The sequence below is a fragment of the Polypterus senegalus genome, chromosome 11 (assembly GCF_016835505.1).
Source record: "Polypterus senegalus isolate Bchr_013 chromosome 11, ASM1683550v1, whole genome shotgun sequence".
Classification (NCBI taxonomy): domain Eukaryota; kingdom Metazoa; phylum Chordata; class Cladistia; order Polypteriformes; family Polypteridae; genus Polypterus; species Polypterus senegalus.
Genome location: NC_053164.1, coordinates 165,273 through 184,046, shown reverse-complemented (window position 1 = coordinate 184,046; position 18,774 = coordinate 165,273). Strand labels below are relative to the sequence as shown.

General features: G+C 38.0%; 1 long non-coding RNA gene across 1 annotated transcript in view; it reads right to left on the bottom strand.

Annotated features, from left to right (window-relative positions):
- LOC120538640 overlaps positions 1–18,774 on the bottom strand; it is a 66,814-nt gene that overhangs the window by 38,893 nt on the left and 9,147 nt on the right. Inside the window, exon 2 of the long non-coding RNA XR_005635483.1 lies at positions 4,086–4,214. This is a non-coding gene — a long non-coding RNA (uncharacterized LOC120538640). The remainder of the gene's footprint in view (positions 1–4,085; positions 4,215–18,774) is intronic.

Here is an 18,774-nt window from a genome sequence, read left to right as displayed (position 1 = left end):
CTGTTTGACTGTCATTAATGAGGAAAGGGATACATTCAGAGGACTGAAAGGAGTTTCAAAACTGCTTGCTGATTAGGAAGAGGGTCTGAATGAAACCCTGTAGCCACTGGGGCCCTCCAGACCAGGAGTTCGACACCCCTGCTCAAGAGGAGCATCACTTCAAGAAAGGCCCACCAATCAAACAATTCGTTAACCGGGCAGGCTCAGGTTTTTGATGCGCTCTCAATCAAGTGAAGGTCGTAGTGACGAAAAGAATGAAAACAGAACAGAGTGCTGTTATGAATAATGCTGTACACCGCTTCTCTGCCACAGCAACGTCAAGCCATTTAGGACATTTAGCGTGTCAAGAAAAACAACTGGGGCTCCTTCATACTTACAGGGAGATGCCATTGTACTGCCTCACTTGGGACGGCTGCTTTTATTATTAAACAATTTGATTTAACTTAACTCCTGTCTGTCTGTTTGGGTCAAATCTTGCAACTGATTTTAAACCCACTTTTGGCAAAAGCAAATTTCTTCAAATTTTGCATACGTGCTCAGTATTCAAGGACAATACAATAATCCATCAAAAACGATGGAATTATTTAACAAATATTGCTGTAATGAATGGTTATGTGATTGCAGTTAACACAGACACACAACACTGATGGAGAGAGGATACAGGAGCAGACAAGTGAGGGACAGAAGCGTCGGATTGCCCCCACTTGTCTCTTCCAGTGAGTGGAGTGGGTAAATATGCAGGCCGACTTTACTGGTTTACTCTTGCGAAGGAGTAGCCTTGACGATCACGGTGAGGGTGTATTGCCGTAAGCTTGACGTTCTATCAATGATATTTTAATTTTTTTTTGCAGCGACCAAGCATTAATCCCAAATAGAATTATGTTTTGATCTCTTTTTAGTATTCAAATATTTCTGCAAAAAGATATATTATGTAATACTTTTAAGGACGCTTCCTGTTTATGAAAAATGATTAAAGAAAAATCATTGGAAAAATTCTCAAAAACTAAAAAGCAAAATATATATAACTTATTTATTATTTTTTTTTTTTTTTTTTAAGTAAAATGATTTTATTGGCTTTCGTTATAAACGCATTGAAAAGAAAAAAAATTCTTTAACCACAATTTTGTTGATTATATTTAACTAAATAAAATCGTGGGGCGCACATAAATTAATTCAAATAATTAATAGAATAGCTACTTACATCACAACATATAAAGAAAAACAGCAGCATTGCAATTTCACACCAGGCTAAACAACTTTCAAAAAATTTTTGTTTGAATCAATTCATTTACAGTGGTGGGCTGGCACTCTACTATTAACACAACAGAACGAGTCGCCATGTCGGCAGCCTGTAATTCAATCTCAGGAAGATGCCGTTGGCCGAATTCTTAAGGAAGCGGAGCTCAAAACTTCACAATCAGGGCAGTAAAATTCAGAACTGCTACACTTTGATGGACAGGAGGCGGCACTGAAATCAGCAAATCGATTCAGAGTCGGGTACGTCACAGCGAAATCTCAATCAACATGAACCATAAACGTCCTGACTGGTTTCTCTCTCTCACTCTCTCCCTTTATCCATTGTTTAAACCAGTGCTTCTCAAACTGGGTCCTGCACGGGGACCCCCTGGGGCTGCAGGTTTTTGTTCCAAGCACGTTCATAATCAGTGACACCTCCTGATCACAATGAGCTCATTTGATTAGCTGGGAGTTTTCTCTTCTCTAATTCTACATTCAGACAGGCACAGCAGCAGGATTTTTATATTTGCCTTAAGACATTCAGAAATATTTCTGTTTTTGCTCTAGACTTGAATTTTGTTGACTTCAGTCTATTTCGCCCTTCCTCTGTGCAGTGTTTTCCCCTTCATTGTATCTTATTAATGACAAATAAAAACGAGCAGAGCAGACAGCCAGGCAAACAACACGGAATAATCAAAGGCTGCAAACACGATTAGTAAATAATAGATTAATTAAACAATGAGAACACCTGAAAAAGCAGAATGAAAATCAAGATGAAAATATTGTTTAAAAGAAAAAATACATTATGCAAATATTAAAATATATTTTTTTTTTTTTTTTTTATAGAAATTAGAAAACTAAGTATGGTTTTTGTTCCCAAAACAGAGAATCTGGGAAATAACAATTCACTTAATTATTCCAGGAGTCCAATTAAAAACAGAAGCTGGTTGGAACAAAATCCTGTGAGTTTGGGAAGCACTGGTTTAAAAAAATCTCTGCCCCTCTCTATTAATGCAGAACAGTAACAAGTTTAATATCTTTAAATAGTAAAAAGTATACTTTCATAGACACTTTGAAAATGACGGTGCCGTGAAATGATGCAACTATTTTCATAAGAATCCCCAGAAAAGAGCAGGCCAGAAAGCCAGGAATCAGAGCTGTGGCTCTTGGCCATTAGATGTGATGTGAACAGGCCGCCATTCACCCTAACCAGCTACCCAATCCTACTCGCCTCGACTGAGCGGAGATTTAAAGACGACAAACGACACGCCTCACACGTCAAGCTGCACGTCTGGATTTAAGAGCACATATGAAACTGGCCCAAATACGACTGTCAAGTTCAGATCCCTCCAACTTTTAAAATGACTGGCTCTGTGTCACACAAGTTAAAAACGAGTTGAGGTGCAGTAGGTGCAAACTTGTTTTATTAACTCGCTCCCTGGTCGTATGTGACGCACGCGCCTCCACACTTGCCTGCCACAGGTCGATTTTACTTTCTTGATACAATCTTCAGTTTATTCCTTCAGAAACTATTCTGAGAAATTAAAATGGAAATAAAAAAATAGAAATAATCAGTTCAACAAAAGAATTCCCAAATCCGTGAATTACCTTATGCGAATTAAAATAATTAGTGACCATCATGGTACACGTACAGGAGGTCAGGTAAATGCAGACACACAAGAACTGGATTTGGCAGTACAGGTGCTTAAGGACCAGTCAGGTCCCAGAGTGTCAAGTCACTGCAGAAGGAAGGGGCAACACAAGGGGACAGCGTGCTCGCCTGTCGTGCTACTAGGGTCACAATACACAGGGACATCTGCATGGAGCTAACAGCAAGGGTGGCACCAAGAAAGTGGCAATTCATATAAAGAAGGCTGAGAGATGCCATGGAGGAGACTACATAATGGCCAGTAGAGGGTACAGAGACCCAGAAGGGAATGTGAAGGACTCTCGCCAACTACGGAAACAGCTGGCATGGCACATCTATAAAGTTTTCAGCAAATTGAGAAACTGATGTCCCTAAATTTAATGATCTCAAAAATTCATTTTTCCTGAGCTTCATATACACATTTTTTTTTTCCACGCATCAACACCACCTGCCATTTAAATTGTTCAGTCACAGCATTTAAATCACGTGATCAGAATCCAAGGTTTTCATTTTTGATTGGTCAGTGGAGTTTCTAGGTTTTGGTCTTACAGTATGTAAAATACGGTGTACATATGAGCAACGTCCATCGTGCTATGACTGGAATGAAGACATTTTATTTGGCCATACACTGATAATTTCTGTATTATCTATAACTATTATTTATTTATTATATTACATATTTATTGACTATATTTATGTTTCTAGATTGCATAATACCATACATTGCATCAATCTTGTCTTTGCAATAATTTAATTTAATTTTTTTATTTGCACTTCATGTTGTTACGCTGTGGACCCTGAGCTTCACAATTTGGTCTATCTGTATACTTGTATATTATTAAGATGACAATAAAGTTGTCTTTGACTTCCTTATAACAACAGGAAAGACCTTGTAACTCCAAAAAACTAAAAAAACAATGGCGGTTACGAGGATTTTGCACTGCAAGTGAGGACTGTGCTGATCCTCCGAGACTTCATAGACCTGGCGACCCTTAAAAGAACTAGACATGGCACAGTGGTGCAGGTACACTCATCTGTCCTAAACTGTTCAAAAAGAGATGAAAATGACAACAATTCAGAAACTGGACTGAAAACAGACCAGCAGCAGACCAATCATTAATCAAGAGCGACACTTTCATAACATGCTGCACCTCCTAGCAGAGGCTAAATAAACATTTCTCTTAAAGAGGGAACACTGTACCTTACAGTAAATTTTGTTCAATCTTTTATTATTATTACTCCTGCCAACTTTCAGAAAAACGTTCTTGTAGAGTGAATCAAAATCCATGATGGCACCAGGCTTGTCTTCTCAGATGATGATCAGTCTGGTCTGTGAAACAAGAAAAGCACAAACACATTAAAACCTGAAACACAGGAACTTGATTTTCTTCTCACAAAGGACCAGAGACACGTGGATGAATTGACTAAGTAGTGTGGTGGACGGCAGGAGCTCAGAGCCTTGGTGTGCAGAACAGGACTGAGGAGCTTGTTGGGTTGGTTGGCCTCTTCTTGTTAAAATGGTTTGAATGTTCATTCTAATTACTGGTCTGACACACCGTCCGATGAATCTTAACCTTCATCTTCTTAACGGCAAGCTGGACTTCTGGAATAAAAACAAAGTGTGGTTTGGATTTTTACGGAGGTGCACGTATTTTAACAGATGGTTTGTATTACAAGTATCTTGTATTTGTATGACAGCTAATCGGTGGCGGCTGGTTTTTACAGAAAGACGATCTTGTTTAGTGTTGAGAACTGACAACTGCGATTTATCCGCATATCAGTGAGCTTCAAGGCAAGTAAAGTGAGATCTGAGGACTAACTAAATATCAAAGAGAGTCAAAGACGTCACCAGGTCAATACGCTCGTGTGCTGATGTGCCCTCCACAAGTGGCACATGCAGACGTCACCCGTGAATTAGCGAGTCACAAACACGTGTGGACAAAGGAGGCACAGTCCACGAGTGCGTCACTGGCTGGGAAACCTCACCACACGCAGGGATGATCCGGTCATCAATTTTCAGGTTACTTGATTGGTCTTTTTTTTTTTTTTTTTAATTGCTTTAAATTTTTTTACTCCTGCACAAGCAGACACATGGAAGCCTTATCTCTTCTATTAAAGCATATTTTTATAATTAAACTATAGAACTACAGGTGCTAACTATTCCTTTATTAGCAAAATGAAATTCTGTAGGCTCATTTTTCAGTGATCATAAAGTATTAAAATTAATAATATTTCCTTTAAAATACAATATGTACAAAAACATTTATCCATAATACATATGGCATTAAACAAAATAGAATGTTTCTCATAATTACAATCTGTCATATTCTTTCATTTTTTTCTGTAATCTGAAACAAGGAGTTTTCTCTAATAAACACACACACATACATGTATAAATATTCTCTGATGATTAATTGATCTTGGATATTAAAAAGTGCTTAAATGTAAAGATACAGGCACTTAGATGTTTCCCTCATTTCAAATCATGACTTGCACTCCAGTTTTTTACTGTTAAAATATACATTTACCACATTTTTACAGGCGAGTGTGATTTTTTTTCCCTTCCATGTATCGGCGAGGCATTCATAATTCTAGAGGTGTATTTTATAAAAATGGATTTCCAGTCATGATGGGCAGCTCAGCCATCACCTGGCCAGGACGCCAATGGAATGGACCGACCAGGGGAGACAGCATCGCTGAGGCAATACGTCCATTGGGACACTAGAGGGCAGCCCTCCTGGGTGGCTGGGGCACGCTGGCAGGTGGAGTTTGGTGCAGCCCTGTTGTGCTCTGTGGGCACCAGGGGGAGCTGTGAAGCCCTATACGGGATTTCCACCACACCTGGGAGTGATTCCAGGTAAGGCCGATGAACCACCTGGAGCACTCACAGGAAGTGAATAAAATTCAGGGAGCCAGAGTCGGGAGGAGGGGGACAAGGCTTGCCAGGAAAGAATGGAGGAGGAGGAGAAGGAGGAAGAAGAAATAAAGGAGAAGGACTGTGCTACGGTATACTGACGTATTGGACTGTATTGTGCTGCGGACAGCCAGAGAAAAGCAATCCCCGACTGTAAATAAAATGAATCTTGTGTGGCAAACTTGTGTCTCTGCCTGCCAGTGTCAGGTTAGGGTGGCTGTAAGCCCCCCGGTGGTCCACACAGTTTAATGACCTAGTACTTGTTTCTTACCCAAACGTCTGCCATATGACACACAGCAACAAATAATCAGCACACTACAAACATTTACAAAGAGCCTGCGGTTTACTAAGCAGACATTTTAAATTCCTCTTTGTCTTTTCGCTTTCCAATTAAAGTGTAAGCTTCTGCATTTTACACAAGCTCTCTGTCCAAACTCAAGCGGTGTCTGTTTCGATTTAAAGTACAAAATAAAGATCTGAATTCCTTCAAGTAGCTTTTCTTGCCGTTTGTCTGTTCGCTCAGAATACCTTCTCGAAATCCTTTTTTTCTCCTTCAGTTTACGATTCCACTTTTGTTAACATGAAGACTAATAAACCGATCGCCACTCATTCACTGATAAAAAGAGCCTTCGCTCGCTGCCCTATGATTGCACGACAGGTAGTTTGCTGCAAATGAAGGAACAAAAGAAGGACGTGTGCTGACTCAACTACCGTAACACCTCGCATAAAGGAGCACTGCACACACATTACCGGTTTTGATGATCGGCCATTTTACAGATCAAGTCTGTTTCCCTGAAAATCGGCCAATTCTGATCGACGGCTGATTGATCAGAGCATCCCTAATCACACACAGACACATTCAGGTCAAGTGACAGGAGTGTCACAGTGTCACAATGCCTTCCTGCACAGAGGAGTTTTCAGTTGTCTTATAAAAGAATGAATGGAGTCAGCCGATGTCATTAATTTAGGGGGTCATCCCAAAGTGAGGGCACTGAAGGCCCTGCTGCCACCCATAGCTGAGTGAGGGGCACAACAAGACGGTGACAATCAGAGGACCTCAGTGGGCAAACAGGTGCAGAGCGATGGAGAAGGTCACTGATGTAGTCCGGTGAGAGGCCATTTAAAGCTCTGGAGGTCATTCATAGAATTGTAGATTCAGTCCCGAGAAGTCAAGCAAAACGAGTGACCTTCCTAGTTAGCCAATAAAAGGTGTCGCTTTGATCGACTTCTCACTACCTTCATTATGTCTAACACGGAACAAGACCCTAGTAAGACACGGGGGCCAGTGAAGGTGAAGCAGGATGGGTGTCATGTGCTCGCTGTTGGGGGTCCGTGTTTCGACTCTCAAAGCAGAGCTTTCAATCAACTGATTAGAGGGGGCACAATAAAAAACGTGGGATGTGATAACAGCAGGAACAAGGGTCTCAGTGTTGGAAGAGGAGAGGAAGGAGCGGACACGGAATATGTGACAGACGTGGAGGTAAGACCACCAATTACCTGTTGAGGTGATACTGCAGGGCCCTAACCAGTGGGCTATCGAGCACAAACTCTGATAAAAGAAGCTATCGTGTTTTATCCTTGAACTGTGAAATGAAGGACTTCAAATAAAAAGGTCAACACCCAGGGCGACTGATACGTCACGTCCTCCTGCAAGTATTGCATTTCTAAAGCTCAGCTGCCTTTATTTTACTCCAAACTGAAACTGATGTGAAATGAGGGACACGTAATGGAACACCTGTGGTGGAGTAGAACTATGGAAGATAGGAAACGGGTCCGTTATACTGATGAAGAATCTGCACTGACTAGCTGACACGTACAAGGCTGCCGCTTCACGCGAGTCGTGTGCCTCAAAGACGGGGAGGTAGCTGAGCAGGGACTGAGTGCCCACCAGACTTGGGAGCTTTGGCAGTAGAAGTAAAGAAAGATATAAGGAAGAAATAAAGGATATACAAAAGACAAAGGAAAACTTGACTCAGCATATTAAAAACCAGGAAAAACATTTAAATAATCGCTTTAAACGTATGCTAGAAAAAATTGAGGAACAAATACAGGAAAACGTGTCTAACTTTGAAAGCAGTTGGCACTCAGTTGGAAGACGTAACACAAACATTCACGACTCGTATTGAAATAGCTGAACAACTGGCATCTACCACTGATGGAAAAGCAATGGCTGCAAATTCTGAACACAAAGTACTCCGAGACAGACTTGCTGCACTGGAAGATGGCTGCAGAAGGAATAATATTAGAATCGAAGGTCTCCCTGAGAATTGTGAAAGTCCAAACCCAGTGAAATTCATAGATATTCTTTGCTATAATTATTCAAATCAGGCAACAAGACAGCAGCAGCTTAGGGATAAATACATCTAAACCTAGGACTCTTATCGTACGTTTTGAAAAATTACGATTTAAAACTACATAACACGTTACTTCACAGACAGAAGGATGAGATTATATTTGAAAATAACCACATTGGTATTTTCCCAGATTTCTCACCCTCAAGAGCTGCTAAACATGCAGCATGTTACAACATTAAGCAGCACTTATGGAAAGCCGAGATCAGATACAGCCTCTTGTATCCTACCAAACTGAAAGTGGACATACGAGGCAAGCTCTACATTTTTTACTTCTATGGTGGAAGCAGAAAGAGACCTAAAAAAAAAAAAACTGATCCGGACACTTTTTTGAAACACGATTGTGGGTTGCATTCTGTCCTGACATGGCAAAGAATATACCAGCTGTTTGATCCCCCTGCAATGATACTGGTACCATAATTATAAATCCTATTTACTTCTGGGCCACTTCTTGCTTATATTTTATGTTTTAATTACAACTATATGTGTATATGTATGCAAGTATAGGGTGGCCAGGACCTAATTATACAATTTTAATGATGCTATAACTTAAGTTTATTACATAGAAAATCACCTGAAAAATCCCGGACCATCGAGAAGTGTGCGAACTGACAACATGAAGAATCGTCTTTGTGCCAAACTGGAATCGTCCCTGCATAAATCAAAGTCATCCAGACGATCTGGATCTGCAGAATTAGATGCGGACCACCCTGTATGTATACATTTGTACTTTTTTTATTTTTTTTTTTATTTTTTTTTTTTAAGGAGACTAACATCATACCCTTGGTTTATTGCATTAAGGCTTACTATACTTATCCAGGACTACTGTTTAACGTCGTTCCCTGGGTTTACTCTCTCAAGACTGTTTAAGATTATATTTTATGCTAATGCTTATAGTATTTGGACCGTATTGTCAATAGATTTCTCTATTTTGATCCTTATACGCCGCTGCTGGGGGGCTTCTTTTATTTTTGGACGTGCTCTGTGTTTGGTATGTCGGAAGACTGGGACTTTGTGAAGTGTGGTCCAGCCTCACACTGCATACTGAAATGGTTGCACCCTGTAATAAAACGCAATAAACTGTACCTTGAAGCTTGTACATTATATACAGAAGCACACACATAGTATACTAACACGCATACACTGTCTACTGAAATGCTTACACTGTACACTAAACGCATATACTGTACTCTATACTGAAATCCAAACACCATGTACTAAACTGAAATGCACCCACTTTACAGCGAAACCCATACACTGTAAACTAAAACTGTTGCACTTTATACTGAACTGCTTATGATATACTGAAACACACACACTGTACAATGAAAGGCATACACTCTATACTGAAATTTGTCAAGTGGTTTAATTACTCCACCCGCTGACATTGAGCAAAAACAATCTTTTAATCTTTTTTGAAGAAGGGCACCATTCTGGAATTCTACATGCACACTGCGTCTTTCAAGAAGTATTTATTTCTTCTTGATTTCTGAATTTCTTTCTCACTGTTTTACCAGCATTTTGGCTTTGATTTATTAAATGCATTAAAAAAAAGAAAGAGATGTCATTCCTTATTGGCAGCAAGAAACTAGAGACAACTCAACAAATTAAAATATTTGAATTGATAATGTACGTCTATGGAGTATGATTCAGACTGTCACAGAAGTTAGGTTTATCTTCCTGTAAAACTACGGGGCTCTGCCACCTTCTCACTTTACTCGTCAACCCCCGGGCGGGCACTACGCACTGGCCACCTGGCAGATCTGCTGCTTGCTTATGGGGAAGCGGATGTACAATTTAAACAGTATTTTACATTACAGTGAGTAATTAACCATAGTAAAATGTTATAAATTGAAAGAAAACTATGTTTCATGTTGCGTTACACATTTTAGTTCTGTTTGGCTTTAAAATTAACACGCAAATACTTTTTAAACTTACACTTTTACTGTAAAACTTCAGTAAAAACAATGTTTTTAATTAACTTTTCATCAACATCACATTGAATTTTGATTCCGAGTTTGGACTTGCATCATGACGACGCAACGTATAACTGCCCGTGAGTGAATATCATTTCTTTCTGTCTAATTCATAAACCGACTTTTTTGAATGTTTGTCCCTGTGATTTGTTAATTGTCATAGCAAAAGCTATATGGGTTTGGAAACGGTAAACATTTTAATACGAATGACATATCAAGATCTCCTTTGGTGTCTAATGTACTACATTACCGTTCTTGTCGCCTGTTAAAATTGTACATGTCAGAATTGTTTGACCAATTTTGAATACAACTAATCTTGTCTTATTTCATAGCACATAACTCAGACATAAGTTACACAATAACATTACAATACATTCTTCTTCAAACAGTAATTCAGCTGGTGGAAGACCAGACAGTGTGAACAGTTGTAGATATTCTACAGGATATTGAAATTTGATGTTTTCATCTTCTGCTCCATCAGCACCAGCTGTTTCAGTAGAGTCTATTGATTTACATTAAATCAATTTGCCATGTAAACAATTGACAATTTTCATTTTAATTCATTTGACTTCATCGTTTCTCGGTGCTAGGGTTGCCCATGTACACATTTCTTCTGTTGATAACCCTTCAGGATGAAATTCTTAAATAAGGTTTGGACATAAAAGTCTTTTTTAATTGGGAACTTAAAGTGAGGAAAACATAATTTATAAGAGCTGAGAGCACAGGAAGTGTGTCTGAGAAAAGTATTCACACGAATGAGAGGCGAGAGGACCGTGAGAGGGCGTGGCTTGACAGGAGGGGTGGGACTTCTCTTGGCAGTAGTCTCATCTGAAGATTTTCTTTTATAATAGAGAGATAATGAACACAGGCGCAGTTAAACGAACACAGGAAACAAAGGGTTGATTCTTGTTTTTTCCTAGTCAATTAAAGTCCATGAAAGTGACTTAGAAACACGATTTTCTAAAATTTGTTATGTGTGCTGTCAGCGCTCACAAACATGAATATAGTACATTTTTGGGTGATGTAAACTAAACTGTCGTACCATGTCAGTCTCGGTTCTTGTTAGTGGATTAGCATCTTTTCTAACATTACTACTAATATGCATTAACATATTTAAACAAAAAAAGTTTAATGTGCTAACTTTATATTTTTACATATTAGGAGTAATGGCAGGAAATGCAGAAAATTTAGATACTGGAGAGAGAAGATCTTCGCAGAGCTCACAGTGATGCTTTATCAGGAGGGAGGACAAGCAGCTCTACACAAGCAGAAAACGTAAGGCCAGTAAACTGGAGTGTTAGGGGTGAAATGAGACATCTTTATCCTGGGGGTCCACTACCCTCACCTGGAAATACAGAAAGCTGTTTGATGAATTCTTCACAATCTCCTCACTATTCTCTAAGAAAACACTTCAAACAAACAACAAGAAAACCTCCAAGGAAATCTCACAAACTAATTTATAAATAACATAGCTTTAGAACTGTACCCAAGTCCACGACTGTCAACAGAGGGGCATTGCAGAAAAATGTTGAGACTTTTTTATTTCTGTGCAAAGTAAAGAAACATATGGTTTGCAAGTCATTACTATGAGACCTGGTTTGCTTATTAAACGAGAGTCTAAAATTACGTTAAAGAAGACAAAAGGGAAACAAGGCAGTGCAAAAGCCAAATGAGAATTAACAAATAAAGAATTCAGAGCCTAAAATTATACTCACATACAGAAGCAAAATATAATTTCTAGTTTCTAAAGAGTACAAGTATGGACATCAAAATAAATGCTAAATGCAGTCCCAACTATTTGACAGACTTGAGGAAACAACCTTTGCCAAAAGTCTTCTTTCAGAACACTAAACGTATTCTCCGTGTTTGAAAATTGTACTTTGCATACAGAAGAAATACAGCCTACCGTCATGTTAATGCTTATTTGTTTAGTGACATACAGACATACTGTAACCCTTTGTGAGAGGCTGAGAATATCCAAAATTGTTTCACATCAATCTTTAGAAGGATTATAAAATACAAATTAGCCAGGCTATTCATTTTGTGAATGTATTCATCAAAAAAAAATGCTTTATATGATTCTTAATGGGAACATCAACACAGGTTGTTTAATCTGGCATCTGAATTATTTAAATGAATTAGGTAGTACAGTAATCCCTCCTCGATCGCGGGGGTTGCGTTTCAGAAGCCCCCGCGATAGGTGAAAATCCACGAAGTAGAAACCATATATTTCTATGGTTATTTTTATATATTTTACGCCCTTAGAAACTCTCCCACACTGTTTATAAATATTCCCCACAGAGTTATACAGTATAATCCCTTTGTATTCTCTTAGATATTAGGTAAGATTCATTGAAATTATGTATGTAAACACACTGTTTATATACAGTAAAACCTAAATATTATTTTAAAGATATTGAGTGTCTCCGATATCACATACGTTACAGCCATTACGATAGACAGGCCACCAGCAATAAATACGTACAATGCAAGAAAAATAGTATACAGTAAATGTGTGTACAGTGACACTAAACGTACGTACATGTACTAAGTACTGTAAGTAGAAAATTAATTATGGTTACTCACCAACAATGACACAACGACTTGTCTGATAACAATGAGTTTAATTTTACTGCACAACAAAGGAGAGCGTTACAGCACAATAGAACTTATACCAAACAAATTTTTCCCATAAGAAATAATGGGAAAATGATTAATTCATTCCCATGAAAAAAAAAATCCTATTGTTATTGGCATATTATACATTGATAGGGTTGAATAAAATTTAAACACTGTTTAATACTAAAATACAGAAATACAAAAGCAATTAGATAAAATAAATGAAAATGACTTGTCCGATAACAATGAGTTTTATTTTACTGCACAACAAAGGAGAGCGTTACAGCTCTTCTAAAGGAGCCTCTTCAGGTGATTGTGTAACACCGCCGTTGTTCTTCTTCAATCCAAATCCCTAAAGCAGATTCCATCCAGACTGCTGCCTTATTACATCCACTTACAACTCGTTTTGCACCCTGGTTAAAAGGACACTGCGGCCATAGATCTTATATTCCTTTCCTACTTTTTAAATAAAAAGAATAGTAGCCTTCAACAAATCCAAAACGTTTACCTTTTCGGCAATCGTTAACATCTTCCGTTTGAGCTTGGGCACGGCCCCTGAAGCAGTAGCAGATCATTTTGGAGCCATAATGAAGGGCTGACTATACACAAAGATAAACACAAAAGAGCACAACTCTTTACACAGAGAAACACGTTGATGCTGAATGAGCGAGACGAGACTTCCTGGTTAACACTGCATTCAGCACACAGGAACTTAACTGTGTGCTCTGATTGGTTAGCTTCTCAGCCATCTGCCAATAGCGTCCCTTGTATGAAATCAACTGGGCAAACCAACTGAGGAAGCCTGTACAGGAAGTAAAAAGGCACATTGTCCGCAGAACCCGCGAAGCAGCGAAAAATCCACGTTATATATTTAGTTATGCTTTCATATAAAATCTGTGATAGAGTGAAGCCGCGAAAGTCAAAGCGCAATATAGCGAGGGATTACTGTATTTTAAAATATATCTTAAACAATAAACTTATTTTAAACATGCAATTTTATGTTTTTGATATGCTCAAAAGAAAGACTGACATATCCACAGTATATAAGTTGTGTAATAATGCAAGCATTTTCATTTGCAGTGTGTATATGATGCATGGTTTGTTAGATTTATGGGAAAAAAATCATCACAATACTACATTAAAGTATCAATCAATGTATGTTTAATGTAGTATTGTGATGAATTTTTCCCCACAAATATAAGTATCAATCAATGTATGTTGGCATATATATGTGTGTGTGTGTGCGTCAAGAACACCAAATATATCTTTGTGAAAAGCTGGGTGTGACATAATACTGCTTCCAAATCCAACGCATGATAAAATGTTAAAATAGAGCGGCAAACGGATACTGGATGACAGTGAGCACGTCTTCAGTGCATTCGAGTTTTATAAACAGCGGTCCAGGTCTAATTATGCAGATCCAGATCATCTGGATGACTTTGAATTATGAAGGGACAATTCCAGTTTGGCACAAAAACGATTCACACAGTCAGTTCACACACTTTTTTGGGTGATTTTCTACGTAATGAAAATTGCATAATTAGATCTGGACCACCCTGTACAACTGTAAAGGAAAACATTTGAGAAACTTTCTGTGGAAAACCACCATCAGATGTCAGGTATGTGCTTTATTTATACAGTTTGCTCAGTAAAATGCAGTACCTGAGTTGTCTTTGAGAATCACAACTTTTAGTGTCACATTTGTCCCTTTGTACAGTAATGCGAGTTTGGGGCTCAGTGCTACAGGAGTTAAAAGGTTTCTTTTCAGGTCCTGATCTCATCACTGTGGTGTTCCGTCCCTGAGACCTTGCCTTAGTGGTCAATTTCATCTTTAAAATTGTTATTTTTATGTTCAAAGGACAAAATAGTAGGTAACTGATGGAGTTGCACTGCTTTGGAAGTTTGCTCCACATTAGCACACCGACGACCGCACAAACTCCTATGGAGAAAACGCCCTCCTGATTGGAGGATACAACAACAAGCACCGAAGATGACATGGTTGAAACACGTAGAGAACGACCTAAAGAACCAGCGACTGACAACAATCGAAGCAAGAACCGTCTCAACCGATCGACTACAATGGAAGAGTGTGGTGAATAGAGCACGGAGTCCAGCGGCACCAACAGCAGCGTATTGGCTAAGAGGTCGTCCCCCTGTCCAAGCGCCAGCTATGGAATAAAGAAGAAGAAGAAGCACACATGGAGTAGTTCAATTTCACATAAAAGTGCTTGTATAACTTGGGAGACTTATTTATTTTAACAAACACGCATAGAAATGGCAACTTTGTAAATATTTCTATGGCCTACAGTATATTACATTTAAAACTGTGTGTTTGTTACTTTCCAGTTTTCAGATTTTAATGGGACGGGGAATGAAACAAGTTGAACCGACATGGTCTGAAACACAGCAACTTAATGGCTTGATGATACATAAAGTGTTTCACCAGAAAGCTATTTACATGAGACCATCAAAGGCATTGATTGTGAGTACAAATTGATATGCGTTCTTTTTAGTTGTCAATGGTCTATCATTTAGGAGTTGTAGGATATTTTAAGTGTGTTATTATGATGGCAACAGATCTTGTAATAGTTAAGAACAAACTATGCCTTTGGCTCAGTGCTGTACAGGCCTCTTTTCTGAACCAGTGAAAGAAAATGGCTATAATAACTAGTGTTAATAATTCAATTGGGCAAATTGAATTGAATTATTATTATTGTTGTTATTTTAGAAATGTACTACAGACAGCGAAAATGAGGATATCATGGCAGACTCAGAAAACTGCATAACCAGTGCACCAGAGTCTAAACCAGAAAGTGAAACCCATTCTGGACAAAGAGTAGGGAATGAAGTTGTTTATAATCCTGCGGCCCAAAGCCCTCACAGTACATCACAGTATCCTGCACACATTCAAGATCGTAAGGAAATAACCTAACAGGCAGTGATGCCGCGTTGTCTGAACCAACAATTGTGCATCAAAAATCTACAGCAGCATCAGATATCAACTGTAGTATTGCAGTTTATTCAGAACTAAGGGGAGGCCATTCCACAAATATTGACCCTGATCCATTTGTCATCTTACCCTCCAGCAGTACATCCTGAACTGCAGAATCACAAGTTTCAACAATTACTTCTGAAAATGTGCACACTTTGATTTTATGTAAACTACGTCCAGTGGTTACCAGACGACGATGACAGCTCTGTGAATTCAGAAGACATCAATGTAGCTCTGAATGCCAGCTTGGAAGACCAAATGATGTACGACTTTTTTATTTCAAACGACGCTGTTAATAATGTGTATTTTGTACATTTTAAAATGTATGTGTTTACAGAGTACAGGAAGTTAAAAAAACACTAAGTTTATGGTAACATTTTATGTGAAATTAATAACTTTCTGGCAGTCAAATTCCAGCCATCAATCTATTAATCGGATTAATCCAGCTTTTCAGTATCTTTCTCAATTTTCCTTCACTTTTTGGATTCAATTTAATTTATGTCAAATTTTAGGAAGCTTCATGAAATAAAGTGGAAGACAAATGAAAGCATAACAAAGTGAAGGTAGATAAATCTTATGGTTCTTGAACACCTAATTAAAAATACCACTTGTAAAAAATAATAATAAATGTAGTCTTTGTGGCAGTATTGCAGATTCTTGGCAGGTTCACCATTAATTCAGTGCCTTTATTTTAAGAGTAGCATTTTCTTTCTTTTTTTTATTTTAGACTCCGTGAGGGACTGAAAACACTTTGTCTCCTTCAGCAAATTCAGACGTATCCCACAATTTTTGCTCCTTTTTTTGTCACAAACCTGAAGAATTAACTGCAGAAAACAATGGATGGATCTCTTTAAAGTTTGCTTTTCTCCTGAAGGAAGCAATAAGAAGACAGCAGAACTTTCCATTGTTGCTTTTTGAAGGGATTTCAGTCTTAACAATAGACAACGTGTTGATTAATAAGTTAGTAGAATATTACCTCCACTGGTATAATGGGGATTTAATGATTAACACAAATGGAGTTTATGTAATAATTAGCACTAAACACCATAATAAGAAATAAGGAGGTACCATTTCCTTGCTTTTTTAGACCTTTATAAGTGACACATGATTTAAATATGTATTCTATTAATCAAAACTTGAATTTGTGGCTAGAATTCTTAAAAGGCATCCCTATAACATTGATTATTATTTCAACCTTTTGACACTTAAAAATTCCTTTTCTATATAGGAAAACAATTCAAAAGAAATTGAATGGTGTTACAAAAGAATGGTAGGTTTGCTTCTGTTCTAAACGATTGCTGCAGTCAACAATATTAAAAATGCTATTAAATGTACAGCACACCCTACTGTCTGTTGGCAGCACAGTCACGGCTATAAAAGTGCACTGGAGAAGCTCATGCGATTTTGAACTACACTTACGGTGAAGAGATGTACTTTACGCATGTTTGGTGACGATTGCCTTGACAGTTTCTCTTTTTTTCTTTTATAGAAAAGGAGACGCCAACCACAATTGAAGGGACACTCATATTTGCTACGGGTGCTGACTGTATCCGTCCATGTGGCTTCTTCCCGGACCCTTTCATTGAACTTCTCCATCATTATGGTGCTGCACTGCCAGGGACTTTGCATTTTGCAGTACTCGGGGTTTTGGAAAAGAATAGTTTTTTTTTAAAGCAGTTCTCAATTCTGTTACTGTTGTTAAGTATACTGCATTATAAAACACTTCACGTGTGTTAGAGAAAGACCAAATGTTTGATTCTAAGTTGATTGAGGTTACACATACTCTTCTGTGTTGCAATATTTTTACCAGTTAATAAAAAAGAAACAAGACAGGAATATATATTTTGCTAAATGTAGGCATGTTTAGAGTGACTAAATAAATTGTGTATCGTTTGATTGGACGTTCATCCTAAACTTTACTTTGAGAGAATCAAAAAAAAAAAAAAAAGATTCAATATTTTTCACACGCAAGTACTAAGATTGTTTTCTGAGCCTGGAGATAAACGTTGTTTGCTGAAATAAGGCAACGTGACAGTTGTTACATGATTATTAGAGTAGCTTCCCTTAATGCTAACTGATATTAATACCAGCGTTCAATACAGTAAATAAATAGCAAGCTAACACGTTTTAAAAGTTCTTTCTGAATTTCTTTTTGACTTACACAGGTTTGGTATCTGGTACATTATTAAACGACTAAGTCGCTTTTACTTTCTGGGACACAAACGGATTTCTTCTTTACTTAATCATTTCCTAACAGGTGTCTATAGGTCTTTAACAGCTGATTATTTAACGTGTTCCCTTTAGCAGACACACATAAAATGTTTAACACTGTGACTATCAGAAAGCCCATAAACGTGAAAAGAAACATTCAATATCTTTGAACAAGAATTAAACTCTAAGTCTTATTTAATAATCAAAAGAAACTATTAAATAACTTTTATATTTGTATGTGAACTAATGGCATTGCAGACGTTTATATAAATATCAATGACAAAATGTCTGTCATTTTCCATTGGATCTACATTATTACTTAACCACATCTGCATTTCTTGATCAGCAGTATTAGGTGTTGACTATTGTAATATTCTCTCTTTGAAATACTGACAGTGTAGGATGAATTTCACTTTCAAAACTGTGCAATGTTTCACTGTATATACTATCTAGAACAGAACTTCCAAGAAATAGGATTTAATATTCCTAAATGCCACAGTTGTGGTGGACGATCCCCATTTTGTGTTGAGAGCCCATAGTTGTTTCATTGATTAATAAACTCTGTCAATGATCTTTGAATCCGGGGAACGTACACATGGTGCAGTCTGAGAACATGCAGGTCAGTAGTATTGAGAACGGCGTGCTGCTCCATAAGCAGGAAAGCCCTGCGGTAACGGGAGGCAACAACTCTGTTCAGCTCTGCCCATAAACGTTCAATTCTTGGGCTGTGAACGCTTCTCCCAGTAATAAAGCTTCCTCAATTAAGACCTCTATGTTCTAACATGAATCTTGCCACCTCGGTGTTCTCTTCAGGGTAACCCAAAATG